Consider the following 16,357-nt stretch of genomic DNA (forward strand, 5'->3'; position numbering starts at 1 on the left):
ACATGGTGCTTTGAGCCAAACCACTGCTGTAGCTATTGTAGCTCTAGCTGTGTTTAGATCTGTTATTTAAATACCGTCACGGTGTACTTAACTAAATTAATGTAATTATTTAATCAAATACACCAATTAAATAAATCAATCATTTACCTCCATTCATTTTTCCATCAGGTCTGAGCTTCACTGTACCTACTGAAGAAAAGCATCCCTACTACATGATTATTCTTTCACCATACATTTTTTGTATATTTTTACTTAGGCCTGACAGTTTAAGTTTTGCCTCATTTGATCAGAACACTCCCTTCCACATGCTTGCTATCTTCCCAAGGTAGCTTGGGAATTGGGACTTCAGACTGCTGTCTTTCAACTGACTTTCATCTTGGTCAGATGTGTAGAGTGTAAAAACAAAACTTAGAGACCCAAAAGATTGTTCCACTTGAGCTGGGGATCTCTGCATCTCCTACCAGATTTACCATTGGTATCTTGGCCTCTTGTTAGTGCTGTCTTAGGTCAGTCAGTCAGTTTAGGTGGGCAACTATATCTTAATAAATTTGCAGTTGTGCAATTAATCTTCCAGATGATGGAACAATCAGTCCCAGAGGAATGGTTAATGCTCTGGTCATTGTTCTCTGAATTAACTCTGCTTTAAACTTTTCCACAACTTCATAATTGATCTGTCTGTTGTGTTCCTCGGTCTCCATAATGCAGTTTGTTTACAAGATTTTCCTAAAAAATCTCTGTCTCCTTCACCAAACAGTCATGTTTACTTATAGGTGGACTCTATTTCTGGACTACATCACTTCTGAAAAAGTTGGTCTCACTGAATTTTATTTAGGAGTATCAGCTTAAACAGAGCTAAATTGAGATACATGTCACTTTTTTTAACAGACTTTTAAATGGTAAGCCAAGTGTCCTTTTCACTCCACTTCACAGTTAATTGTGATTTTGTTTGATCGCAGATAAAATCCTATTACATTAAAATTTAAGATCATTATATGGTAAAATGCAAATAATGTCAGGGCTATGAATATTATTGCAAGAGTGTATGGTTATTCATGACAAAGTACAAAAATTTATTAGACCTTGACAGATTTGATGAAACTGGACTCTTGCCTGATATAAAGCAAGGATATAATGCCAGATGGATAGGAAATAGGATCAGTCTTCTACTGATTTGGATTCCTCCAGGCAATCTATGATGGTTTTGGCAACTGAAGACAGAAAGTCAGAAAAATAAAAACATACATTATCAAAAGTCCCTTTATGCCTTTCTGGTATATGGATGTGCAGGCAATGATCCCTGCCAAGATTCAGCTATGACTTTGGTAAATAGCTTATAACCAGTTTAGCAAAATTCAACCTGAACTTGTCCATATTTGACCACCTGTTTATTTGACCCCTTCATTCATGAAGAGATGTGTGTCACAGTCACTCCCGACAAAAATAATACTTTTTCTACCTTTTAGCACCTCAACTCTGTTGATAGTTAGATCAACTGTGGTGTCCTATATGTTTACTTGCATAGTCTGGTTTCTATGTGGCACAAATATTGTGGGTTGTGAATCTGATAGCAACGAAACTCAAATAAGTAACTTTTTTATTCTTGAAACTTCAAATTAAATTATTTTGGGATGTTTTTTAATGTATTTTTTCTACTAAAGTTTTTTTCATTGATAGTTCGGGTTTAGTGCAAAAGCCAACTCGTCATTCATTCCATGGGGTAAAAAAAAAACAAATGGAGAATCAAAATATGTTACTCTTTGTTTCAGAAAACCAAAACATAATCTCACAGACATTTTCAGATTTTCTAACACATTCTCTCTACTAAAGAGGTCCTACTGGTAGTTCAGGTTTGTTATCAAAGCAAAAGAATAAGATGAGTAAGATTTTTTTTAAAAAAGAAAGAAAGAAAAAAAGCAACTCATAAGTGAAATTATTTTTGAAATGAGAAAGCCACTAGTTTTGTCATAATCTTCAAATGTTTTTCTGTTCTTTTTTCTCCTTCTGTATTCATAGTAGTTATAATTCCAGTCTTTTCAATCATCAATTATATAACTAAATAATCTTCTTCAAACAGGGTTTGTGCAACAATTCATTCAAGCTTATTTTATAAGTAGTGACTAGTGACACTTTGAATGCCCTGATAATGCTTAGAAATCCAGCTTCAGTGTATGGATTCTTAAATAAAAAAATAAAGTTCTGTTATTCCCAACACAACTGGAGGCAAAATCGCAAAAAGTGAATCGGTAAAAAACTTGGAGCTCATATAATCTAAATTCCATCTTGATCTTATATTAATGCAGAGATGTAACTTATTTTTAGTTTTGAATTGAAAATTAGTTTTGACTTACTTTGTACTGACCTGGGATATCCTAGCCTATTGACATGGAGGTGCCCCCAACCCTGCTCCTCAGGGCCCAATGCCTTGCATGTTTTAGGCACACCTGGCTTAAATGAACGGGTGATTAATGGGCTTCTGTAGCAATTGCAAGCATGCAAAGAAGTTAAGTACTAGAGCGGGGAAATATCTAAAACATGCAGAACAGTGGGTCCTGAGAGTTAGGGACCACTGCATTAACACATTCTATTGGTAAAAGACTATATATCAACTCGATTTTTCTTCTTTTCTACCCAGTTTTTTGCTTCATCCCATCAATCAATTCACAAAACAAATAGTTCAGATGATGCATAGACACAACTAAACCCATCAAGTACAACAGCAATGAGCAGTTTGCAATGTCTTTGGATCAGGTTGTCACTGTCCTTGGTTCACAGAAAATGTCAGCTTCACCAGAAAAAGGGCAGTCCCAAAAGAGACAGAGAGACAGCAGATTTTTTTCCCCCTCACAGCCAGCTCCATGATTGTGATGGATGATGAGCCAAGATCCTGTCAGAACCACATGTCGTGATGGAAACAAGTTTGAAAGTACAACAGATGTGTTTAATTCAACGTGACAGGTTGTAAATGACAGTGCAATGATTCAATCCATAACCTGATAAATTTACAGATAGAAAGCATTGATTGAAGTCAAAAATTCATTCAATTGCTATATTTCATTCAGACTATACAAACACTTCATTCCCTGTGACATATAACTAGATTTTTATGTGTGCCAGAACTGCCATGGCAAACGTGTATTTTATGTCAGTAATGTTGATTTGACACCTATCAAGTTTGTATTCCAAATAGAAGAGCGGCATTCATTTTTCACCTGTTTTCATCATTTATTTGTAGATTATCCAAATATTTCAATGCAATCACAGGCATTCTTTACTGTGAGACAGAATTTATTTCTGGCACATTCTTGCCCCTGTTTTTTGTAAAAGGGTATTGAAAAACAGGATTTTTTATTTTTTTTTTGGTTTTGTTTTCTCCCAATTTCTCCTTTAGCCTTGAAACAACAGCAGCTTTCAGGAGACACTAAAGCTTAACCTTCAGGAGGCAGGTTAAAGTTGTATTTTTTTCACAAATAGCACAGGTCTTTGAAAACCCTGTTTTGTTGTTTATCCTGTGGGCAGATTTTCCAGTAAATGCATTATACACATGTGGTCAAACAGAATCATAGACAGACATTATTTGATTGACAAATCTTGCTTTGTGAGAGCTTATTGAATTCGACAAACAGTCAAAATCCCATTTGGACACAAAATCTTCACTGAAATTTATTGTGGATTTAAATAGATTAAAGTTAAAAGATTTTAGTTTGTTTTAGGCTTCTGTATCCCTCCTCTAGTCAAAGCTCTGAGTTAACGAATGTGATTCCATTCTGTGGCATTACAACAAATGTTGATCTTTTTCTTTTAGCTCTAGGCTTTGTACTTTGGTGTTCTAAATAAAAATAAATGGTAGGTAAATGCTGCCTCTGAACTATTAAAACCATTTTGGTGAAAATAATTATTAAAGTTAAGCTTAAGGATATAACCCTAGGGTCCTTTCCTATAATAGGATGTAACCTGTTATATATTAATGTATGGGTTATAGATAAGATCTAATAGGTTATTTAAATTTTCAATATTTCTGGCATTTTTAATATAATTATTATAACTTTACTGCATTAAACAAATGAGTGGAATTTCCTCAGCATTTTTACTATGGAATATAAAAATATCATAAAAGAATTATATCCAATTGAAAATCTGTTTTGGTAAGCAGTTTGGGTAGATGTTCACAATGCCAACAAAGCAGAATGAAAACCTATAAGTTAGTATAAATATATCACAAAACACAAACCCTTGGGGACATGAATAGGATGTTTTAGACAGCTTTAAGTCAGCCATCTAGCAGTAACTATTTTTAGTAAATTGTCATGCAGTTTAGAATTGTCTGATCATTGTGAAATGCTTAACACAATCCTGGTGTCCTTTGAAGGAGAATAAGCATCATGTTGAATAGAACTGTTAAAACTATTAGGTAAACAAACTCAGAAGAAAAGGGACATTAGTCTTAAGCTTTTTGAGGAGAAAACAAAATTATCTTTCTTCTTAAATGTGCGGAGAAACCCTTTCGGGTTTTTTTTGTTGTTGTTTTCTCTAAACAATGACACCATGACAAATAATTCCAAAGTTTTTTCCAGCTTTATTGTGACATTTATCTTGTACAGTTCTACTGAAAACTAAAAGCACATTTAAATTGTTGTTCATTGTATGTTGACCGCTGGAGATAAACACCAGCACCCCACTAGGGATAAGCATGTAAGTAGGATGGATGTGTATTGCGCTCAAAGAAGATTTCCATCTGCAAAATATTTGATGTATCTCATAATTCATTTTGCCATGGACTGATTCTTTATATTGTAATCACAGGAGTGCAGGACATCATTTCTTGTACTAATCCTCACTGCTGCTTCTTGTTTCCACTTATCCAGCTGCGGTACACACTCAAACACTGTTTTCACAATCAAGTACTTTGAGACAACAACCATTAGCCATGATCTAAATGGGTTCAATTTGTTTTATCTTAGTGCCAAAAAAATGTAATTTGAAAGAGAAGTGTTGGAAACGGCATGGTGCTCTGGTAGATTTTAACCCAGGCTATACAAAACATAAAGAACAGGAAAACACAATTGCTGTGAAGAGTATTGAATACTCAGTAAAATGCACTGCTTGAACGAAGGCACCTTGCCCATTTGGGTTTTTGCCAGCACTATAACAATAAGCTTTTTTGATAACCGTTTAAAAAAAATAGAAAAAAAAGCAGCTGATCATCTTTATCCGCTAGGAGAGCTGCATGCAGATGAGCCAGATCTTAATGTCTCCTCTGAGTATTGTTGCACCTTGTAAATGTCACAGGGGTAGTAGATATGTGACTGCCTTGCAGAGCTGCATTAAAGCAAAAAAGAAAGGCTGTTTTACTAGACATTGATGCTAAATCCACTGTCAGAAATGACCAATGTCACCTATTGTCATTGTCTTTAAAGATTATTGCTGTGGATTGATGCATATATACTGAATTACACATGAACCTGCATGTTTCCCTGTCTCCATCTGAGAAAATGTCACACATGAAAAATTAATGATTAAAAGAATGTCAGCAATATGTTAACTGGCAGACAAAAATATGAGCAAAACCAAAAAGATCTCAGTACTTCCTTCTGTTTTTTGGTACATGTGTAAGTCCAATTCAGCCCTGCATGATACAGTGTGTCAAAACAGTGCAACAGTCCCATGCAGCGCACATTGCTCCAGGTTTGTATCCCTCCAACTGGAGGTCACAAAGTGACATTGTCCTTTTATGGCTGCTCTCCATGGTGCTTCACATAAGCTCTGAAATGACTAAATCCCTCAACCAGTGTCCCTGACCTCCAGCATCCCTGTTAGTGCTGCTGCATTCACAGTCTTTGATGTAGCCCTGAATTGGAATTGGTCACCGTCTTCATTCCAGGGACTGATGCCGCCTCTGCTGTTCATATGCCTACAAGCCCAGAAAAACTTGGCGGTTGTCTCATGTCTTGTCTGATTGTTGGTCCCTGACTCTTCATTTCAGGACTGCATTATCAAAAATGATTGTAGCAAGATCTTCTGCTTCTTACTATGTTTCTTAATTATCAACAATAGCCACAAAAAATAATTAAAAAAAACCTCAACAGAACGTCCAGCAACATTTCAGGAAAAAATGTCCAGCAACCGCTTATTTTTTCTAACAAATAATTTGAAAACTGCAGCATGCAACCTACTTTACTCTGACAGCCCTAAACAAACTCCAAATGAACTTATACATAGACCAAATTGTTGGTATCTACAATTGTTGACACATACCCAAAAATGCAGATGACCTGAAAGCCACTATTAGAGGGGAAGTATTGTAAAATCAAACATTTTTGAGATTTATGTCATGCTAGAATATCATTCTGCTCATACCTGGAGTGTTGCTTTGATTCTTTTATGAATGTTTGAGAAATCATTTAATCTCCAAAGACAACTATTCAGCTGTCCAATATACTTGGTTGAACCTAGCACCACCTTCAAGGCACAGCGCCTCCTCAGAGCTGCAGTTTCCAAGCTTTAGAACTTCTGCCTCACAGAGCAGCCCTCTCCTGCAGTTCCCCCACTCAGCTCCTTCAGACTATCTAGCAGTAATTAGCAAACACCTGGTGAAACTGTGCATCTGCTGAGCTCATTTTACGAGTTTATGAAAAGGGTTAACAGAGGAGCGCTGTTGTGATGACTTCCTGAAAACGGAGTTTCAGAAAGAGAAGGAGTTTTTAAAGAGACAAAGGCCACTTTCAAGGGGTCAAATCAGGAAGTATATATTACTTTAAGTCATATTTGATATATAAAGCATTTTAATAACTGAAGGTAACAGTTACTTGATTATACTTTAGAATGACACTATGCACCTGGAAAACACATAATACTGCCCCTTTAGAGCAACTTTGGCATCCATTACATTTCAGCATGGCCATAAGCTGATTCATTGATTTAGTAACTCTTGCAAAAGGAGGCCCAGTTAAGTAACAAATGCAGAGAAACAAAACATTGTTCTCTGAATTACAACACTTCTGTTTAAAATGTCCATATTTATTCATCTCATAGTATCCAAATATTACAGGAAACTGAATTTTAGTCATCCATGTTATCCAGGTCAAAATGATCAAAATTATATTTTTAGAAAGACTTTTGAAAAAGATAATTTTTTTAAAGATTTAATCTCTTTTAGGTGTGTTAAAAAAGATTGATGCATGTCTGGAACAGCTGTGCAGATCAAGATTCTGACCGTTTCTTTGCTGAATTGCTGAAGAGGTTGTCTGTGAACATACATATCTTAGTCTTGCCACAGATACTCAGTTGGATATTGTAAAAAGATATTGTCATTGTCATCATTGTTGTATTTGAAAATGAAATGTACACCTGGATTGATAACACATGTAGGTGTACATCAAAAGACTTGCATTTATGAATGCAAAATTGTTGTGTTACTGAGAAGTGATTAGGTTTAATGTTAAGATTATTTGGGTAACAACTCTGATGAATGTAGCATATTAATTCTATTTAAAAAATTATGTTTTGCTTTGTATCTCAGCTACATAAATACAATAAAGTTTGTGGTTGTAAAGTAACAATGTGATAAGGTTCCAGGGGTGTGAATATGTTTGCAGATCGCAGTCTTTAATACTTTGTGCCCAAAGACAATATCTTGCTTACATGCACACACCTGTTCAACCCATGAAGAAATTAAGAAGGGTCAGCTGTGTGACTGGTGTATTCTACTTTGACTAAGACAGCTTCATTGTTTATATGAATTTATCTGACACACTGTAATATATATGTAAAAAAATATATGCAAAATATATAAAAATATATATGCAAAATATATAAAAATATATTAAAAATATATGCAAAAAGCCTGCAATACTTGCAGGCTTTTTGCTCTTTCATCTGATTGTTTTTTCTGTTTACATTTCTCTGGCTAATAATTGAATGAAATCATAGAACCTATGTTAATCACTACATCTGGTAGTGGTCACATAATTATAGCTCTGTATAGTTTTAATTCTATTTTATTCCGCAAAGTGGATTTATTTTATATGAACCACATTACTACTCTTGAATGGTATGTAATTGTATGTTGGAATCCAAATATAAATTAGGTTCAACAATTAAGCCAATTTAATTTTAAGCATAATTCTTGCAAACACAAAAATTAGTGTATTTGTTTATGAAGTGAAAGCATCTTTTTATTATATAAATTGCATCAACTGCTTACCTTCAGCTGTCCTTTAACTTGACCTCAATGGTTAGGACTAGGTGATATTGACCTAATTTGTGTTTGTTTTTTCCAACCCTATTATCTGGCCTGGTCATAGATGACAAATGTATTATAACACAACAGTTAAGCCAAGTGAAACTTCCATTCATAATGGAATGGAAGTGCATGCTGGGGTGAAAGTAGGAGGAGTTGCTTAGCTAGCCAGCAAAGACATCTAAGGGGGTTTAGATAGCTATGAAACAGCTCAAGGGTATTCTATATGAGGAACCTCCCCGTGAGATTTGATCTGAACTCAGGCCAGGCTACTGTGGAGATATTGTTGGATACAACTACTAATGAGACAACGCTTTTCACAGCCAGAGGTGTTGTACATTGCTTATCCCTGGAATAGTGCTATATGTACACAGTTCATTGTTGTGTGGGGCAGCATTAAAATAAGACACATATTTTACAGTTGCAAAGTCTTGTGATTTATTTAAGATGGTTCTCATATCACCCAAAGGATGACAAATTAGGATCATTATTATTATGTAAAATGTCATTATGGTAAACATTATTACTATGTCTATTTTTTTATTGAAATGTGTTGGAAATATGCAAAATCTATTATACAAACTTAATGCTTTTGAGATGGAGCCAATATCACTCAATTTTCCTCCAGCACAATGCTGCCATCAATATAGAATTATTATCAGTCTCATATTCACTCTTTTACATATTCACATAATTTCATCTGGCAACGTTTGAAAATTGTACAGTGTCTCAAAATATAAACAAGAATATAATATTCAGAACTTAACACCTAGATTTGCACACATACTGTTTCTGTATTATAGTAACCAGTAAAATTCTAGTAAAATGAAAGAGACATGTGAAAAAAAGTCTTTCCTACCAAAACAAAACTCAGAAGGACTTCAGCAACAAGCAAGTAACTGCTTAATTTGTGTCTGATTAGCATTAATCATGGTACACACAGGTCAGGATTATTTCTAGCACTAAAACAAGTCGATACTGGAAAAGATAGCCAGTTGGAAAAGAAGAAATAGATGTGTTTAAGAATTCACAAACCCTTCTAAAAGGTAACATAGTTTGCCTATGCTTTTATGACTACTGAAGGCAAAGGACTACTTGTAGCATTTTCTTTCATTAGCAGTGAAGAAAAAAACATGTTCAAAAAGTTTTCCTTGTGAATTATAAAATTCAAGATATACTTAACTCTTGGTTCTCTTTTGTGATTGTAATATTCATGAAACAATGAATCTGATAGACAAACAGCTCGGTTTTTTTGATTAGCATGATAATGAAAAGTCTTGTTGAAATTATAATTCCACTTTAGTAGTATCATTTGTTGAAGTTTTTGTTATTTTAACTGTTAAAACTAGCAGTGGCTACATCCCTACGTCACCTAATGGAGTGTTTCTCAGTAGAGTTCAGTGTTTGGGATACAGAACTATCCTCAGTCTTTAAAGACGTCCATGCCTCTCTTCTTTTTCTTTATAACTATCATGGCTTGGGTTCTCCCAAATCCCACCTTTTACCAGATCACTTACTAATTGTTTCTGTCTCCAAGGTAGCATGGCTGCTCTTTGATGTTCAAACCCCTTCCTTCTCACAAAGGAGAATGACGGCAAGAGCAGAGAGAGAGGCAGATGGGCCGCGACAGGATGCTACGAACCTGACGTCTCTCTCCCCCTTTCAAGTGCTCTGGTTCAATCAGCCCTCGCCGCACAAGCTGTTGTGGAGCACCTTTGAAATCACGGTGTCTGCACAATAGTCCTGACTGTTAATGACTTCTTGTAAAGTTCCAAAGCAGCTCTGATTACCCATCCTTGTCCACATGCTCATGTACCAGTAGGCACAGACTAGAAAAATAATGTTGTGCTTCACCATGTGTGCATTAAAACATCCTTCTCTCTCTTTCTTCAACCAATCTTCAAAAACACACATACACCCACAGGTCAAACAGGCAAAGTGCTCAGAAACATGCTGCATCTCCTTGGCAACACCTTATATACTTCAATGAGGGTATGGTAAACAATTAATATGCAAATGTGGCTGATCATAGAAGCCTGAGTACTTGAATAAAAGAGGATGTGCACATTAAATGGTCAATGATCACTGGAGCACAATCATACTGTGTTCCGATGATATTAAATGCAAGCATACGTGTCTTTATCGTTGTACTACACACTTGTAATTGGATTAATGGTTGGCCATGAAACTAGGCTACAGCTTTAAAATATTGAGTATGATTGCATGGGAGGCCTATGTGATTAAAAACATGTTTCAAAAGCTCTATTGGGTTTGATTTGATGCCATGTTACATCCTGTTAGAAGTTACCACACTTCTTGAGCCATTTAAGAGAAGCAGAATCAGACGGCACAAGATGTCTAACACGCAGGTGTTCACCCTAAAAATATGGCACTACAGTTAACAACGTGCTTTTAAAATACAACCACTGTATTGGACTGCCTTGAAGGAGATAGGAAATACAGTCCTCTCTGGAGCTGAAGCTGCAAGGACCAGCTTTAATTGGGTGGTAGGCTTGGAGAAACTGGCACGTTGGGGTGTGTGTGTGGATGTGTTTTGAGACTGAACCGTGTGAGCAGAAAAGAAAGACTGTAGAGTGCTGTCCTCTGCTTAAACTTGTGAGGCTTATTACTCAAATGTGCCAAAGTGATATCTTGCTGTCAAAACCGTCAAGAAAGCCTTCACCTCTGGTAACCGATAGGCAGGAGCAGAAAGGCAATGTTTTTTCTTCTATTAGTCTTTTGCACAGTGTCCATCTGCAGGGATTCCAGGTTGGTTTATGTGTGGCACAGCGCTTATGCATCACCACAAGCTGTGCGTTCTGGCTCTTGAAAATCTGCTGCTAATTACAGTGTTCTGTAAATATGACTCCCTAATATTTACAACACCTGACAATATTAGACTTCTCACTAATGGAAAATAACTACTCACATGTTTATGTTATAGCAAATAAAGACCAGTGAAGGTCATTACTCATGTAATTCTATTTGAAACTCAAACATTATTTTTTGAACAGTGTTTTAGGATTTTTGGATGTTTCAAGATGATGTTCATTTTAAGTAAAAGAAAAACCTATTCACATTTTACTTATCCACCATTTTTTTAGGGACAACTTGTCACTATATGCTTACGTAAACCACCTTTTGCCTGAATTAACTGAATTAAATTCTTCGTAGCATATATTCAACTAGGTGTGAGAAACATTCTTAGAGATTTTGATGTTCTACTGGACTGAGATCTGGTCATATTGTAGGCCACTGTCAGTTTTAAGAAAATTGTTGAGTTGATTTTAGCTTTGTAACATGGTGCATCATTTAGGTGGACACATCAGCAGCTGGGTACACTGTTGATGTAAAGATATTGACATGCTCAGCAACTATACTCCTGTAGGCTGTGGACTTTGATGCTCAATTAATATGATTTCTAAAGTGTGCTCAGAAAATGTGCCTTGCAAAATAACCATCAGCCTAAATTTTTAATAGAAAGAAGGATGGATTTATACTTGTTTAGTCTAGTAAAAACCATCCCCTTGGTCTATAGTCATATGTGGTCTATGATTGAGGATCTGGAAACCCAGTTATTGACTTGGCCTGCTGAAGGCATGGGCTCTGCTGAAATTTTAAATTTTATCCAGTCACCAATGTTTGGCTGTGTCTTTTGTAATGGGCCAGTTGGATGCTATAAAGCTTACCAGAAATTGTGTGCACCTTTAACAACAGAGAGAAGTGCAAAGCCAAACAAGACAGCTGTTGATATTAATTGATCAACTTTCACCGCTGCCATTGTCAAGCTACAATCATAGGCTAGCTACAGTTGTAAAAAGATCCTAAAAATCTACGTCATTGTTTAGATGACGTAGATTTTTTTGAACACTCCTCCTTAGGAGTGAACACCAAGTCAGACACTTGGAGCTGAATGGAGAAAATTCCAGGTTGTCTATGCCAAATTCTTATCCTTAACATCAGTATGTCCAGAAGAAGTCAATGCTCTCTAGACCAAACAAATTTTTCTGAAGTGTTACTTTCCAATTTTTAACTTGGTGGATCAGATATTTGTTCTTAGCTGACAGGCATGGCACTGAGTGTGATTTCCTGCTGCTATGGCTGCTGTACCTGCTTTAATGTTGGACATTTTTTTTAGATTATATTTTGAAAGTCCTTGTTTGTAACAGATATATATTTGAGTTACTGTTGCTTTTCTATCACCTCAACAAGCCTGCCCATTCTCCGATAAACTTTCACTGACATAACTATAATTCAATGGATATTTTTTTCTTTTTGACATCATGCTTTGTAAACTTGAGACATGCCTGTGCATGAAATGGACAGTTGATCTCCAATTATTAAAATAATCAGAGAAGAGCAGCCTGTCTGGTATTAACAATTATAGCTGATCCAAAGTCACTTAAAATCACTTTAAGTCGTCTTTACCACTTCTAATTACAAAAGGCACAGTGTTGCTTCCATGTGATACACAGATTTACTGTTTGTCCTAAGAAGCAGTTGAACAAATCTACCTTAAAACTGAACCTTGATGGCATGTTTGGTTAAATGTCATTTGATTGGTTACATTTATATTTTTACATTCCATCTATGTTTAATATATTTCTAAAAACATATGAGTGAAACTCAGCTTAGAAGAGAAGAGATCTTAGCGCTCTACGGGTATTTCGAAGGCCTTCTTAGGGATGTTTTTTGTAGTTTTGAAAAATCTTCATCATAGGCTTGTTTTATCTTGTTTTGCTTTGCTTCTTTTAATGTACATTTTCTGACCAAGTAGAACATATAGTACAGATCTCTCCTCCTTGGAGCCATACATCTGAGGCTGCATGAGGTCTTACAACCTTTGAAAGAAATTATGCATTTCAACATTTGTGTTGCTGTGCTGCAGTTCACTGATGAGCTCGAGTGAGAAAATCATAATCATTAAATTAATATGCACTTTAAACTTCACTGACATCTGGAAGTTGGTAGTTCCACACAAGCACATATATTTGTACACTTATATATATGTATGCATTTATAGACAGATATACATTTTTGACAGGTTCAAAGTCAATACCTAGCAAAACATAAACAACATCACACATAAAAAACTAATTTCTTGGGGAAGTTTAGAATTACTCTTGGAAAGCTTAGGACTGTGTGTAGTCTAAAGCTTTCTTGTTAGTCAGTAAAAATAACTTGCTTCTTTGCACCCCTTTATTCTGCCAAGTACAACTCACAAAGAGACGACAAGAGCAGAAGAAGAGTACAAACGCAAAAACATATACTGCTCGCATAACAGTGCCCCTAGCGGACAAACGTGTATTACAAACAAAAACAAAAGAGTAACATGCATAAGGAAAACATTTAAATTCCACAACAAAAGATCACACCCCACATTTGTTCCCATCGCTATTGCACCACTGTATGCAACCATAAGCAATAGTTAGTCCGTGCATAGAAACACATCAAGTGTATTATAGTATTAATAATTAGTCATTGGTATCACTGCAACAAAGTCCTGTTCTACCCATGCAATCACCCATAATTTTGATCTAAAATTGAGTCTAAAATACGCAAATTCATGTACTAGTTTTATATGACAAGTAAAATAATATGCCATTCCGAAGACCAAAACTGCAGCTCTAACGTTATCAACAAAATGTTCCCTCAAAAATTGCTATATTTCAGAATCTAGTGGCAGGCAGACTACATGGAGTCTATATTCCATTTCCTGTATGCACTTTGACCATTATCAGTCAAACAGGACCTCCACGATTTCTGATGACACCTCCTTCCATCAGCAAGCAGTGTTCCTGCTGTTTTCTGTTCAATGGGAGACTGGTAAGGAATGAATGGGTCAATCTCTGCAGACAAGGCACTTTGTTTGTCCCTATGGTAACTAACTTTGTTGAGTGTGTAAATTAAATTTTGCTGCCATCAGGTAAAAGTGCTAACTACATGATTGTGCACCCCCATTCTACAAAATTCAATACAATTACATATTATTTCAATTCAGCAGAGACTGACTAAATCACTCTATAATGACAAAATCATTAGAAAATTACTATTTGTAACAAAAAAATTTCAATGCCCTTAAAGCAGATTGCATTGAATATTTAATTCATTTCCCCACCCTGTGCATGCACAATGTGATGCGTGACAGTGAAGCAGAGAACTCCCTCTTTACTGAAAGAGGCCTTCAGCAGTACAAGAATTAAGACAGACAGCTGCATTTCCCTTGACTAGCTGGGAGGCAGCAGTGTGGAGGGTGAGAGAACAGGGAAGACAAACAGGGAAATGCCAAATCAGCAAAATCTGGAATGGAAAAGGGAAAAAAGGGGGAGAAAACACAAAGGTTAATCACAGCAATGTGATTACGATACATACATAGATGTAAAAGAAAGAGATTAAAGACAGCAGACTGACGAGAGGTGGCCAACACATTGGCAGTACCATAAGACTTCAACAGCATGACTAAAGGGATACTTCAATGTCACCTAAGCCAAACCTACTATAAGATTTATCAAAAAGGAGCATTTTAAGCTTAATCTTAAGCTGGAGATACTCCCTACCTTGTGAATTCACTGCAGTATGAGTCTAGCTCTCACTAAACTAACTGCAACTATGCAGTCTCAGTGAAGCTTCTGTTAAAAATAGAGTGGATTTATTGTCTCTCAAAGATAACAATATTCTTTTCATTTCAAATACAAAAAAATATTTTTTTCCTGACAGATTTTTAAATTATACTGTCAGTTTTAGATTTAGGAGAAACCTAAAGTATATATATCATGGCAGTTTTATAAAAAAAAAAAAAATGTTTTAGATCAGCTTATAATGGAGAATTAGAATAGTCCAAGGTAGAGTGATAAATGCATGAATAATTTTTTGTAACCAACACAGAATGTTAGAGTCGCATAGCTGTGGATTAACAGGGAGGTAGGCTTTATCAGGCATTATAGACTCAGTTTAAAAATTTTATTAATTCCAAAGGGAGTTTAAAAGTTAGTCTATCTCATCCAAGTTTCTTCAAAGAGTTGTTGTAGAGGTTGTTGGCTGTTTGCAGGAAGGATCTCCTCTCCTGTAGCCATCTGGAATATAGTGATACTGAATAAACCTTTAACTGAAGACACATTTGTTTTACATACATTTTTTAAGAGGATGATCAGGGTTGTCTATAATTTAATTTTATTAGGAATCCTTCTTTGCTACATTATCTCCATAGGTTGAACCAAGAACTACTAATTTTAAAGACAATTATAAATAAATCTTTAACATATTTCCAAATTCAAAAAATACTTTATTGATCCTAAAGGGAAATTAAATAAATTAAATTTCTATTCATTATTGTCACATTTAGCAAATAGAAATAATTTTGATCATTCTAACTGAATTCAAACAAGAGAAGCTTGGTCTGATTTAACTTCAGACAATGAGGGGAAAAATGTCTGTTTTTAGTGTATGTGAACTTCTAGTTTCAACTGTCTCTGTATCAATCTATCAATATCTGTTCTTAAAAGGCATTTGAGGGTTGTTAAATAGAAAATTAGTGAAGAACAACATCATGAAGAAAAACGATAACAGCAGAAAGGTCAGAGATAAAATTATGGACAAGTTCAAAACATGTTTTGGTCATGAAAGAAAAGCTTTGAACTTCTCATCATCTGAAAATAAAAAGAACTAAACACAAAACACAGCCATCCACCTAAACAGACATACTGGTTAAGGCAAAGAAAACCAAGCGAACTCTGAAGGAGCCTCAGAGATTCATTGCTGTGGTGGGTGGATCTCTTAATATGACAGATAAGCCTCTTTCAGAAAACATTTTCATCACAAACCTGCCTCAGTCAGTATAAAAAAATGCCACTACATTCAGTCTACTCACTGTATCAGTGGAAGTCTTAACTTATATTCTCATTTAAATCTTCTAAAACACTGTTTAACAATTACCCTGTGAATATTCACACTATATATGTCCCCCCATGGCTGAAACCCTCTAGTCTGAGCCACTTCTAGAGTAAGGATTTAATTGGGCCGATGTTTGGTCAAGCAAATTGCTTCATGCGAAAAATTAAATCCTTGACTAGCCTACCGTAACCCAATTAGCTTTGTAATTACCTGTAGGACATATGTCAAATA

This window comes from Xiphophorus couchianus, chromosome 23 (assembly GCF_001444195.1).
Source record: "Xiphophorus couchianus chromosome 23, X_couchianus-1.0, whole genome shotgun sequence".
NCBI classification, from domain to species: domain Eukaryota; kingdom Metazoa; phylum Chordata; class Actinopteri; order Cyprinodontiformes; family Poeciliidae; genus Xiphophorus; species Xiphophorus couchianus.